This window comes from Papaver somniferum, chromosome 8 (assembly GCF_003573695.1).
Source record: "Papaver somniferum cultivar HN1 chromosome 8, ASM357369v1, whole genome shotgun sequence".
Taxonomy (NCBI): domain Eukaryota; kingdom Viridiplantae; phylum Streptophyta; class Magnoliopsida; order Ranunculales; family Papaveraceae; genus Papaver; species Papaver somniferum.
In genome coordinates, this window is record NC_039365.1 from 136,986,084 (window position 1) to 137,001,238 (window position 15,155).

Sequence of the window (15,155 nt, forward strand, 5' to 3'; positions counted from 1 at the left end):
AGAAAAGAAGTTTTCTCCGAGTTTTAATCGGCTTGTGGTGGATATAAAAGGTGGAGGAAGTCATAACAGAGGGAGTCGAGAGTTTGGGTGCCGAGCAGAGGTGTTAGGGTTTCTGCAGGTGGAGTTGCAGGGAAGATGCAGGCGAGACTGCCGAAGGAGAAGAAGAACACGAAGAATAGATCACACTTCATAATAAAACAATCATCTTTTCTTTGTAACAGCAACTTACCTGTAACAGTGACGTCTATAACAGTAATATAGCGTTACGAATTTCTGTCCATTATATTTTCTCCAATAAAACACCTATTAAGGCATGAGTTATTATTTTGAGTTTGTTTTCACCATCATGAGTTAAACCCCATCGCTGGGACGACGGAGGAAACCCTATTTCACAATCGTTTGGTAACTATAATTGATTCTTTATGACTTTTGCACATGTTTTAATTGATTCATGATTTTTCTAGATTAGTTGTGATTTTGTTTGATGATGTATGCTGGGTCTAAGTACTTTTGATGCGTCATGCTTGTGATTTACATCTAACGCTTTATAAAATCTACTTTTGGCAAAGAAAAGAGTCAACAAAAGAGCTAGAATTGTTATGAATCATTATATGAACCAATTAAATGTAATTAGTGATGAAATCCAAAGTCCTAGTACCTCTCGATATTCGTGACAATCCTTTGTATATATTATCTTTCTTTTTAGAGTTAGAATTTAAGTCTAGAATCGAGTCTTTACAAGTCCGAGCGAACGATACTTTACTTACCACTTTCAAAACTACATCAACATGGTAGGCATGCCTTGGCGCGGAAAGGTGGCTGGCACGGCATGCCATTGGAACATGTGGCATGGTTGGCATGCCTTGGCGCAGAAAGGTGGCTGGCACGGCATGCCATTGGCACATGCGGCATGGTTGGCATGCCTTGGTGTGGTTTAGGCGCGGCCAAAGGTTACCATGCGTTGGTTGGTGACCTTGGATGGCTAAGATCTGCATCTCAGATGGAAGGGTGGCCGTTGATTATCGCAACCCCTCGTTTTGGCAGCCAGCGTCGTGCATGGATTTGGCATATGTTAGGCGCGGCCAAAACTAGAGTTTTGGCATAGTTTGGGCGCGGCCAAAATTAGGGTTTTGGCGTTGGGCCAAAGGTTACCATGCGTCGGCTGGCGACCTTTGACGGCTAAGATCTACATCTCAGATGGAAGGGTGGTCATTGATTATCGCAACCCTTCGTTTTGGCAGCCGTGAAGGAAAGGCCGACATGGCATGGTTTGCCATTGGTACGGTGGTGCGGCTGGCATGGTTGGCATGCCTTGGAGCGGAAAGGTGGCTGGAACAACATGCCATTGGCACATGCGGCATGGTTGGCATGCCTTGGCGTGGTTAAGGCGCGACCAAAACTAGGGTTTTGGCGTTGGGCCAAAGGTTACCATGCGTTGGTTGGTGACCTTGGATGGCTAATATCTGCATCTCAGATGGAAGGGTTACCGTTGATTATCGCAACCCCTCATTTTGGCATCCAGCGTCGTGCATGGATTTGGCATGTGTTAGGCGCGGCCAGGCTAGGCTTGGTTTAGGCGCGGCCAAAACTAGGGTTTTGGCATAGTTTGGGCGCGGCCAAAATTAGGGTTTTGGCGTTGGGCCAAAGGTTACCATGCATCGGCTGGCGACCTTGGAAGGCTAAGATCTGCTTCTCAGATGGAAGGGTGGTCGTTGATTATCGCAACCTTTCATTTTGGAAGCCGTGAAGGAAAGGCCGGCATGGCATGGTTTCCCATTGGCACGGCAGTGCGGATGGCATGGTTGGCATGCCTTGGCGCAGAGACATGGCTGGCATGGTTTGCCATTGGCACGGTGGTGCGGCTGGAATGGTTCGCATGCCTTGGCGTGGAGACGTGGATGGCATGGTTCGCATGCCTTGGCGTGGAGACGTGGCTGGCATGGTTCGCATGCTTTGGCGTGGAGACGTGGCTGGCATGGTTGGCATGCCTTGGCGCGCAGACGTGGCTGAAATGGTTTTCCAATGGCACGGTGGTGCGACTGGCATGTTGGCATGCCTTGGCGCGGAGACGTGGATGGCATGGTTGGCATGCCTTGGCGCGGAGACGTGGCTGGCATGGTTTGCCATTGGCACGCTGGTGCGGCTGGCGTGGTTGGCATGCCTTGGCGCGGAGACGTGGCTGGCATGGTTTTCCATTGGTACGGCGGTGCGGCTGGCATGGTTGGCATGCCTTGGCGCGGAGACGTGGCTGGCATGGTTGGCATGCCTTAGCGCGGAGATGTGGCTGGAACGGTATGCCATTGGCACATCTGGTGCGACTGGCATGGTTGGCATGCCTTGGCGCGGAGATGTGGCTGGCATGGTTTGCCATTGGCACGGTAGCATGAGAATTAGGGTTTGGCATAGATGATGTCGTTCAATGCTAAGGGTTCTGCCGTGTAACATGACACACACATATATATATAAAAAGGTACCCTGGTAATTCTTATGTAGGCATGCTGATTGATTCAATAAATGCGATAATGGTCATAGTGACGTCATGTCGGATGTGCGGTTTTACGATTTTATCCCTAAGCTAAAAACCACAATCAACAGGTGGATGTTGATTGCTTTGTTACCAAGGCAAAACCCTGATTTGAAAGACTATATAAAGGAGACATCTAGTATTGTGAAAAACTAATCCCCACACTTTACTTGTGATACTAGTTTGCGTGCTAGAGTCATTTCTCCTTTAACCTTTGGTTTTCTTCTTCTAAAACCAGGTTAACGACTTAAAGACTTCATTGGGATTGTGAAGCCAGACCGATACTACTTTTATCGTAGTTGTGTGATCTGATCTTGCATCTTCTATCGTACGAGTACAATCAGATTGATTGGCTTGAGATTGATATCTCCGATAGGCAAGTTATAAAAAGTAATCACAAACATCTTCGTCTCATTGTTTGTGATTCCGCAACATCTTGTTTCGCTACCATACGATTAAGATTGTTGTGAGGTGATTGATAACTCTAGGCTGTTCTTCGGGAATATAAGACCGGATTATCAATTGGTTCCTGTTCACCTTGATTATTATGAAAAGACGGAACAAAAACTTTAGGGTTTATCTGTGGGAGACAGATTGATCCTTTGATAGACTTGTCTGTGTGAGACAGATTTGTTTATTGTCAAAGCTTGCGATTTTAGGTCGTAGCAACTCTTAGTTGTGGGTGAGATCAGCTAAGGGAATCAAGTGCGCAGTATCCTACTGGGATCAGAGGCGTAGGGAGTACAACTGTACCTTGGATCGGTGGGAGACTGATTGGGGTTCAACTACAGTCCAATCCGAAGTTAGCTTGGAGTAGGCTAGTGTCTGTAGCGGCTTCATATAGTGTGTGTTCAATCTGGACTAGGTCCCGGGGTTTTTCTGCATTTGCGGTTTCCTCGTTAACAAAATTTCTGGTGTATGTGTTATTTCAGTTTCCGCATTATATTGTTTTATCTTTATAATTGAAATAATACAGGTTGTGCGTTGGATCATCAATTAGAGTAATCCAACCTTTGGTTGTTGATTGTCATTGATTGATCCTTGGATATTGGTCTTTGGTACCATCCAAGTTATTACTTGTGTTTGATTAGAGACTCGCTGATTTCTATTAGCTTGAGTAAATCAAAACAAGAGAGAGATATTAACTCCTTGAGATACTTTTAATTAGATTGAGTCTGACTGTCTAGTTGATTCTCCATAAAGTTTTTCGGAGTTAGTCCATACAGATTTCTAAGAGAAATATTGGGTGGTTTTGTTAGACACCCCCCCTCCCCCCGCTTTTCAATTGGTATAAGAGCAGGCAAACACGTTTAAGACCTTACAAGTCTGTGTTTGTAGCGATCTGACTCTATGGACAGAGGTGTTATCTCTATTAACATACCACCAGTCTTCGATGGCTCTAATTACTTATGGTGGAAAATTTCTATGCGAGCTTTTCTTCAAGCACGTGATTTTCAATCATGGGTATATGTTGTTAATGGCTATGATGCTCCCGTTGTGGAAGTTGGAGATGTAAACTTTCCCAAGAATATTGGTATGTACAGTCCTGCCGAGATACTTGCTGCAAAGGAAAACTCTGACGGTTTGAATGCCATCATACATGCCATTACCCCAAATCTTCAGCACCATGTGTCTAACTGCACTATGTCTAAAGATGCTTGGATATCTTAGAAAATGTAGTCGAAGTAAATACCAGTGAAAAGGAAGCCAAACTTCAAAATCTGAATTCCAAATGGGAAAATCTTCATATGGCAGAGAATGAATCGATTGATGATTTTTTACCACAAAGTGTCTGAATTGTTAATGCATCATTTGCATTGGGTAAGACCATTCCTGAAAAGGACATTGTGATGAAAATCCTTAGATCGCTACCATCAAGATACGATTCTAAGAAGCATGCCATCATTGAGGGAAATAACCCTGATACACTTTCCAAGACTTCACTAATTGGAAAGTTAAGAATTCTTGATCTAGAGACAGGAAAAACGTTCGCACTCAACGTTGTGAACAAATCTGAGATGTATTCCTCTCACCTGTACTGGCTGATGAATGTGATCATTCACTAATAGTCAAGGAGGTCAAGAATCTAATAAAAACTAAGAATAGATTTGCAGTTTTTCCATCTTCTCTGGTTGCTGAAAATAATTCAACAGAAGACAATACTTCTCAATATAACTCAGATGAGTCTAACTGGTGCAATGGATTTACTGCCCATAATTCAGATTCTCTTTCAACTTCAAATTCTGATTCGTAACTTGAACGTAATTTTGAGTTGGTTGATCTCCTGAATAAAGAGATTCTTCAAGAGAACCTTCGTCTCAAAGCCTCCTTGAGGAATGTTGAAACATCACTTCAGACGAAGAATATTGAGATAGAGCATCTTCGTATTAAATTTGTCAAAACCATGTCTCTAAAGGAGGAAGAGATTAATTCTCTCAGAGATGACCTGCAAAGGCTATCTGGAAGCTCTGACAAAATTGCAGCAATGTTGTTTGGTCAGAGATCCTTTGGAAACAATCATGGTTTAGGATTTAAAAGCAAAACAGCAAAAGTGATGGATTCTGCAAATCAAGAAACAATGGTTGGGTGTTGTGTCAAACAGGAAAAATTACATGGAGACGAAAAATCCACATTGATCTACTCCTTTTGTGGACACTCAAGGCATGATAAAGATACCTGTTGGAGATTCAAGAAAAGTAACAAAAGAGTCACCAAACTTCAAAGGAACATGCAAAGAGTGAGTCTGGATAAAGATAAGCAAGGTAAATATTCCAGAAGAACTAAGAAATATGTTAGCACAACCAACAGTGACAAGCCACGAAAAAACAAGGGAAGTGGGCATTTGGCCCGTCCAGTCACCAACTGAATGGTGACGTTTGCCTTCTCATCTTTAACTTGGGAAAGATGAGGAGTGTCTGAGAGGTGGCTCAAGTCAATGTTCGTGAATTTCAATTTGTAGGTAGTCTTATTTTTTTAGATTTCTAGAAGACCGTGTCAAAATAATCTAGGGTTTGACATTTTTAAATCTTCTTTTATTGTTTGATTTCTCATTCTTGTACGTTCTCATGGCTCCTGTAACTAGAGGTACTACCAAAAGAGATGCAGTAGACGCAGTCAATGTACTTCTGTGCAAAGGACTTACTTCCTCGAGAATTATAAAGAAGAAGTCAACAACCAATGGAGAAGGCTCTTCCTCTAACTGTCTCTTTTCTGCTTGTCATGCTAGAGACATAGTGAAAGTTTTCATCAACAAGCGAAATGATTTAAAATCTCGAATCATTTCCTCTTTGGAAGAGATAACTCACTATGAACAAAGGTTGTCTCTGACCAAGAATACCCCGTGTGATCTAAAAAGAGAACTTAGTGAGTTAACTGATATTTCTGAAGATCTAGAGGAATTGAATGATCCCATAATCAATGGGTTTTTCAATAATGAGAAGGAATTTTCTGTAGATGCTCTGAGAAAGATCTACAATGCCTATTTAGTCTTCTTTTTGGTTTCGTTGGAAGAATAACTAGTGCTTTGAATAGCAATGATTGTGACTACACATAGCTATTTTTTTTTCCATCTTCTTGTTTCTTTTTTTTTAGGTTTATTGGTTTAAATTCTAAAAATATTTGGAGGATGATGTTTTGCAGTATTAATCTTTATGATTTGTTATATTGCAATTTGTTATGGGATATTGGTGTTTACGTCCGTGAACTATGTTGTTCCATATTTTGTCAAAAGTAAAGTCGTTCATGATCGGTATTCATGTATTGATTTAAGGATGAATAGACTTTTGACATTTACAAAAGTTAAGCCTATATTGTCAATTCTTTGATGGAAGATAGGTTAAAATCTTTTGTGTTCAAGGATTATGTCTATTAAAAATCGTTATGCAAATAATGATGGAATATAGAATGAATCCTTGTGTATTCCACAGTATTGATCTTCACTGATCCATATTTTGTGTGATACTGGGTGGCTCCATAAGGTACTTTATGTTGAGCATTTTGAACTAAATTAATTAGCTTGTTTGGTTATTTATTTAGTGCTCCGTAAGTTTACTTGTGTCGAGCAAAACAAATGACAATTAAATTAATTACTTTTGTAATTAGTTTGGTTGTGTATTCCAGTTAGATTAATTATGAGTTCTCTTGTAATTAATCTAGTTGAGTATTTTCTTACTCCGTAAGACTCCTCTTATGTTGAGTATATGAACAACTATCCTATTTATTTTTTAATGAGTATGTTAGTCGTATGTTCCGTAAGTTCTCTTATGTCGAGCATAATCAATTGAATGATCGCTTTTTGTGTTTAATTTGATTGTGTATTCCGATTAAATTAATCATGGGTTTACTTGTGATTAATTTGATTGAGTTTTTGGATATAGAAAATCATTCTTATGGTTTTTGGTATCCAATAAAAATCCTTATTTTCTTTCGAAATTAAGGTCGCTCTTGTTGTTCTTTCGGGAATGACATCAAATGGGGGAGAGTTATTTTGAACTTGTGCTTAATGGTCATATATTGAGGGGTGTGCGGCTCTCGAATTTTAGAGGGTTTATCTTGTATCTTTAAACTCCCTGATGAATGCATTTAGCTTCGGCTTTATGATTGCATCTAAATTAGTTGGAATGTATTTTTTCTTTTAGTCATGAAATATCTCTTCGTAAATTTCATTATGATCATGTTCTTGTACCTTTGCCAATTTTATTGACAAAAAGGGGGAGAATTAATATGTAGTTCACACTACAAATATATATGGTTTTCGGATCATTGTGTAAGGGGGAGTGGTTTCCATGTGAGATGGATTTGTGACTAAGGGGGAGTGATACATATCACCATAGTATTGTTGTTGAAGTTGTGATGCAATTGGACTTTGACACTGTGTAATAATACTATGACACTGTATAACAATGATCGAGATCGATGCTTTCTCATTGTTATAGCTACAGATCTTCAACAACGGTGATGCTAAACTTACAACCTTTGGGATCATTGGAGTACTTGGAAGTGACGAAAATTTCGAGGAATGTTGAAGATTAGACATGTGGAATAGGAGATACTAAAGTTTCTTTATCTTTTTTGTATTTCATATGTATTGATAGTTTTGTCACTAAAATTGACAAAGGGGGAGATTGTTAGAGCATTGCTCAGTCGACCTCGCATGCGTTGCTATCTCAAGCATGTTTGTCAATGTTAGTGATCAAAACTATAAGTCTTGATTTCTAGTCTATTATAGCTAAGTTTCGGACTAGGATAGAAAGTGTAGTTGATATCAAGGACTTCATGGCGATTCATCATACAAGTAGAAGAACTACTCAAGGAACCGGTAGAACTTCTCTACAAAAAGGTATGTGAAGACTTGAACTTATCTATCACTCAAAAGTCTATCTACTCTATCTCCTACTTCTTGAGACAAAAGGTCGTATGCTATATATATAGACTTTATTATACACATTTGGTATTTCGAGCCGAGTATACCTCGCCTATCTATATCTCGAAATATGTGTTGGTAAGCTTTTCGCTTCGATCAAGTTTATCTTTACCTAGTATGTTTCAATCATCTTGAAAATTGCTTTGACGAGAAATAGTGTAACAACTATATAACGTCCTCTAAGAATGTTTCAATGGTTGGAATAAGAGTTTAGATTACATAACCAATGATGGACATAAGTATTGTTGTGGAAACACATATGTGCATAAGTCATATCCCTTGAACCAAAGTTTGCGAACTTTGTTGATCAAGAGAAACCGGAGGAATGGCTTGTTTCTAAGTCCGCGAACTCAGTCCACGAACTGCCGAACTTCTCATTCCGAGAAATTCTGCTGGAGTTGACAAACTAATTGCGTGAGTGCCAGTCCGCGAACCCAGTCCGCGAACCGGCGAAAGGTATTTTCCCGAGATTTTCTATTGGAGTTTGTAAACTCTGCCCGGTTGCTTAAGTCCGCGAACCTAGTATGCGAACTTAAGAAGGTTATATATTAGAAGATGATTTCCGAACTTAAACTTATAAAGACTAAGGAATGCAGTATGCAAACCGTGGCTATAAAGTTCATGAACCGATTCAAGTGAATCAAATCATCTTTGCTTCAATTGTGTCTTGTGTAGTACATAAGATTTCCTTGCAATTGAACAACTCTATAACTAGTTCATCTTGAAGTCATTTGAACTAGTTATGGTGAAGAAGAACATGGTTGATATAAAATGCTCATATGGCTAACCATTTGGTTAACTATTGTTGAACCAACAATGTACACGTTTGGGTACAGTTACACAAACCTAGAAGCGTACATGTCAAGTGTGTGTAACAAGCTAAGTTTTCGATCTAACGGTTGAGAAATATTAGCTTGAATCTAAATCAGGTTTTCATCTAACAGTGGATATTGATTGCTTTGTTACCAATGCAAAACCCTGATTTGAAAGACTATATAAAGGAGACATCTAGTATTGTGCAAAACTAATCCACACACCTTACATGTGATACTAGTTTGCGTGCTAGAGTCGTTTCTCCTTTAAACTTTTGTTTTCTTCTTCTAAAACCAGGTTAACGACTTAAAGACTTCATTGGGATTGTGAAGCCAGACCGATACTAATTTTATCGTAGTTGTGTGATCTGATCTTGCATCTTCTATCGTACGAGTACAATCAGATTGATTGTCTTGAGATTGATATCTCCGATAGGCAAGTTATAAAAAGTAATCACAAATATCTTCGTCTCATTGTTTGTGATTCCGCAACATCTTGTTTCGCTACCATACAATTAAGATTGTTGTGAGGTGATTGATAACTCTAGGCTGTTCTTCGGGAATATAAGACCGGATTATCAATTGGTTCCTGTTTACCTTGATTATTATAAAAAGACGGAACAAAAACTTTAGGGTTTATCTATGGGAAACAGATTGATCCTTTGATAGACTTGTCTGTGTGAGACAGATTTGTTTATTGTCAAAGCATGCGATTTTGGGTCGTAGAAACTCTTAGTTGTGGGTGAGATCAGCTAAGGGAATCAAGTGCGCAGTATCCTACTGGGATCAGAGGCGTAGGGAGTATAACTGTAACTTGGATTGGTGGGAGACTGATTGGGGTTCAACTACAGTCCAGTCCGAAGTTATCTTGGAGTAGGCTAGTATCTGTAGCGGCTTAATATAGTGTGTGTTTAATCTGGACTAGGTCCCGGGGTTTTTCTGCATTTGCGGTTTCCTCGTTAACAAAATTTCTGGTGTCTGTGTTATTTCGTTTCCGCATTATATTGTTTTATCTTTACAATTGAAATAATATAGGTTGTGCGTTAGATCATCAATTAGAGTAATCCAACCTTTGGTTGTTGATTGTCATTGATTGATCCTTGGATATTGGTCTTTGGTACCATCCAAGTTATTACTTATGTTTGATTAGAGACTCGTTGATTTCTATTAGCTTGAGTAAATCAAAACAAGAGAGAGATATTAACTCCTTGAGATACTTTTAATTAGATTGAGTCTGACTGTCTAGTTGATTCTCTATAAAGTATTTCGGAGTTAGTCCATACAGATTGCTAAGCGAAATATTGGGTGGTGTTGTTAGACCCCTGCCTTTTCAACTCTGATACTAATTGAAAAAGCGGGGGTCTAACAACCACACCCAATATTTCTCTTAGCAATCTTTATGGAATAAGTCCAATATACTTTCAAGAGAATCAACTAGACAGTCAGACTCAATCTTAAGAAAAGTATATCCAAGAGTTATATCTCTATTTCACAATTCAATCTGCAATCAAACAAATAGGAATTTGCGAGCCCGATTGAATATAAGAAATAACTTGGACGGTATCAAAAACCAATATCCAAGTGTCAATCAATTTAACCAACAACCAAAGGTTGGATTCACAACTGATTGAACTTACGCACAACCTGTGATATTTCAATTATATAAACAAATATAATGCAGAAAATAAATAACACAGACACCAGAAATTTTGTTAACGAGGAAACCGAAAATGCAGAAAAACCCCGGGACCTAGTCCACATTTGAACACCATACTGTATTAAGCCACTACAGACACTAGACTACTCCAAGTTAACTTCAGACTGGAATGTAGTTGAGCCCTAACCAATATCACACTGATCAAGGTACAGTCGTGTTCCTTACGCCTCTAGAACCACGCCGGATTTTGCGCACTTGATTCCCTTAACTGATCTCACCCACAACTAAGAGTTGCTACGACCCAAAGTCGAAGACTTGATACCAATCTGTCTCACACAAAAAAGTCTATTGAATAGATAAATCTGTCTCTCATAGATATACCAATGAGTTTTGTTCCGTCTTTTGATAAATCAAGATGAACATAAACCAATTAATACACCTGACTTATATTCCCGAAGAACATCCTAGTAATATCAATCACCTCACAGTAATCTTAATCGTATGGTAGCGAAACAAGATATTGTAGAATCACAAACGATGAGACGAAGATATTTGTGACTACTTTTTATCTTGCCTATTGGAGATTAAATCTCGAGCAAATCTTAAAGAAGATAATACTCAATTAGGATAGAAAACAACAAGATCAGAACACGCAACTACTTAAAAAATAGTTGGGTCTGGCTTCATAATCCCAATGAATTCTTCAAGTCGTTAACTTATAGGATTTTTGAAAAAAAAACCTAAGGTTAAAGGAGAATTGACTCTAGTCGCAACTAGCATCACACAAGAGGTGTGGGCATTAGGTTTCCCAGTTGCTAGAGTTCTCCCTTATATAGTCTTCAATTCAGGGTTTGCAATCAATGCTACCTTGGTAACAAAGCATTTAATATTCACCGTTAGATGAAAAATTGATTCGACTCAAGCTAATATATTTCAACTGTTAGATCGAACTTAGCTTGTTACACACAAATGAAAAGTGACTTCATTTAGATATGTGTTACCTTACCTAAACGTGTACACCTTGTTGGCTCAACAATAGTTAACCGAAGTTAGCCATATGAACACTTTCATATCAACCATATTCATCTTAACCATAACTAGTTCAAATGTCTCAAATGAAACTAGTTCTAGAGTTGTTCAATTGTTTATATTCTCATAGAAGTATACAAGATATATTTGAAGCAAAGTCAATTTTATTCATGAACATTATAGTCACGGTTTTCAAAAGATTGCATTTCTTAATATATAAATGTATTAGTTCGTGAACAAACTGATTTTAAAACATAACCTACTCAAGTATGCAAACGGGTACATATACCTAAGTGGTAGTACTAAGTTTGGGTTCGCTAGTATGTGGACGGGTATGCATACCTTCCCAACTCAGTTAAATTTCGGAACTTGAAACTCACGCTAGTACGCGTACCGGTATGCATACTAAGTTCCCGGACTTTCATTAACCAACCACTACGCATACGGGTATGCATACTATGGTTCCCGGACTTGGAATAACTTGCAACAGGTAGAATACAAGTACACATATTGTGCTATATCCAATCATGGTTAATTATTCTAAACTCCTATTTCAATCATTGAAACATTCTTAGAAGACGACAATAGCTGTCTCACACAAACTATTATCTTCAAAGCAATTTTCAAGTAATCGAATGATCAATACGAAATATTCTGAGTCTACATCAAATTACTGTCTCACACAAATCACGTAAGATGTTACAAGGCGATTTTCACATGATCATCTTTTGACTTTCGTCAAGTATATAAGATGAACTTGGTTAAAGCGAAAGCTTACCAACACATATTTCGAGAAATATGTAAGCGAGTTAAACTCAGCTCGAAATATAAAATGTGTATAATCGAAGTCTATATAGCTATACGACTTTTGTCTCAAATAGGAGATAGAGTAGATAGACTTTTGAGTGATAGATAAGTTCAAGTCTCCACATACCTTTTGTTGATGAAGTTCCACAAGCTCCCTTTAGTAGTTCTTCGTCTTCAATCGATGAACGCTGTGAAGTCTAATGCTCAACTACACTTTCTATCCTAATTCGAGACTTAGCTATAAGTAGACTAGAAATCAAGACTTATAGTTTTGACAACTAAACTTGACAAACAAGATTGAGATAGCAAGGCTTGCGAGTTCGACCAAGCAGTGCTCTAACATGTACTATTACAGAAAAAAAACTGAAAAAAACGGGGGTACAACAATAACACCCAATATTTCACTTAGCAATCTGTATGGACTAACTCCAATATACTTTCAAGAGAATCAACTAGGCTCAATCTCAATAAAGTATATCAAAGAGTTATATCTCTCTTTCTCGATTCAATTCTTACTCAAGCAAATAGAAATCTGCGAGTCTAATTGAATACAAGAGAAATCACTTGAACGATACCAAAGACCAATGTTCAAGTATCAATCAATGTAAATCAACAACCAAAGGTTGGATATTCTAATTGATTGATTCAAACGCACAACCTGTGATATTTCAATTATATAACAAAATATAATGTGGAATAGAAATAACACAGATACCAGAATTTTGTTAACGAGGAAACCGCAAACGCATAAAAACCTCGGGACCTAGTCCAGATTGAACACACACTGTACTAGGCCGCTACAGACACTAGCCTACTACAAACTAACTTCGGTCTTGACTATAGTTGAACCCCAATCAATCTCACACTGATCCAAGGTACAGTTATGCTCCTTACGTCTCTGATCCCAGCAGGATGCTACGCACTTGATTTCCTTAGCTGATCTCACCCACAACTAAGAGTTGCTACGACCCAAAGTCGAAGATTTTAATAAACAAATATGCATCACACAGAAAAGTTTACGATAATAGATAAATCTGTCTCCCACAGAAAAATCTACGAGTTTTGTTCCGTCTTTTGATAAATCAAGGTGAACAAGAACCAATTGATAAACCAGACTTATATTCCCGAAGAACAACTCAGTATTATCAATCACCTCACAATAGTCTTAATCGGCGCAACGAAAGAAGATATTGTGGAATGACAAATGATGAGACGAAGATGTTTGTGATTACTTTTATATCTTTCCTATCGGAGATATCAATCTCAAGCCAATCTTTGCGATTATACTAGTACGATAGAAACAGCAAGATCAGATCACACAACTACGAGAAAGTATTATCGGTCTGGATTCACAATCCCAATGAAGTCTTTAGGTCGTTAACCTGATTTTCAAGAAGAAACCTAAGGTTAAAGGAGAATCGAATCTAGCTAATACAACTAGTATCACACATGAGGTGTGGGGATTAGATTTCCCAGTTGTTACATTTCTCCCTTATATATATAGTCTTTCAAATCAGGGCTTGCAATCAATGTTAGCTTAGTAACAAAGCATTCAATATTCACCGTTAGATGAAAACCTGATTAGATTCAAGCTAATATATTTCAACCGTTGGATCGAAAACTTAGCTGTTACACACAAATGAAATGCACGATTTTAGGTTTGTTTAACCGTACCCAAACATGTACGTTTGTTGGTTCAACAATAGTTAACCAAATGGTTATCCATATGAGCAGTTTCATATCAACCACCTTAGTTTATATAAGTATAAGTTCATAAATAATCGTCTTTAGAAATAACCAACTCAAATACGCGGACTAGGTTCCTTGACTTAAGTTCCCGGAAGGAGTTCACAAACTCCAGTAGATTTTCTCGGGATGAGAATTTCCGCCAGTTCGCGGATTGAGTTCACAGCTTTTGTTCCGCCACAAGCACAGACTTGTAAGGTCTTTAACGTGTATGCCTGCTCTGATACCAATTGAAAAAACGGGGGTACAACAAACACACCCAATATTTCGCTTAGCAATCTGTATGGACTATCTCCAATATAATTTCAAGAGAATCAACTAGACTCAATCTTAATAAAGTATATCAAAGATTTATATCTCTCTTTCTCGATTCAATTCTTACTTAAGCAAATATAAATCTACGAGTCTAATTGAATACAAGAGAAATCACTTGAACGGTACCAAAGACCAATGTTCAAGTATCAATCAATGTAAATCAACAACCAAAGGTTGGATATTCTAATTGATTGATTCAAATGCACAACCTGTGATATGTCAATTATATAAAAAAATATAATGCAGAATAGAAATAACACAAACACCAGAATTTTGTTAATGAGGAAACCGCAAATACAGAAAAACCCCGGGACCTAGTCCAGATTGAACACACACTGTATTAAGCCTCTACAGACACTAGCCTACTACAAACTAACTTCGGTCTGGACTGTAGTTGAACCCCAATAAATGTCACACTTATCCAAGGTACAATTATGCTCCTTACGTCTTTGATCCCAGCAGGATACTACGCACTTGATTCCCTTAGATGATCTTACCCACAACTAAGAGTTGCTACGATCCAAAGTCGAAGACTTTAATAAACAAATCTGTATCACACAGAAAAGTCTACGATAATAGATAAATTTGTCTCCTATAAAAAAATCTACGAGTTTTGTTCCGTCTTTTGATAAATCAATGTGAATAGGAACCAATTGATAAACCAGGCTTATATTCCTGAAGAACAGCTCAGTATTATCAATCACCTCACAATAATCTTAATCGACGCGGCGAAAGAAGATATTGTGGAATCACAAACGATGAGACGGAGATGTTTGTGATTACTTTTATATCTTGCCTATCAAAGATATCAATCTCAAGTCAATCTTTGCGACTGTACTCGTA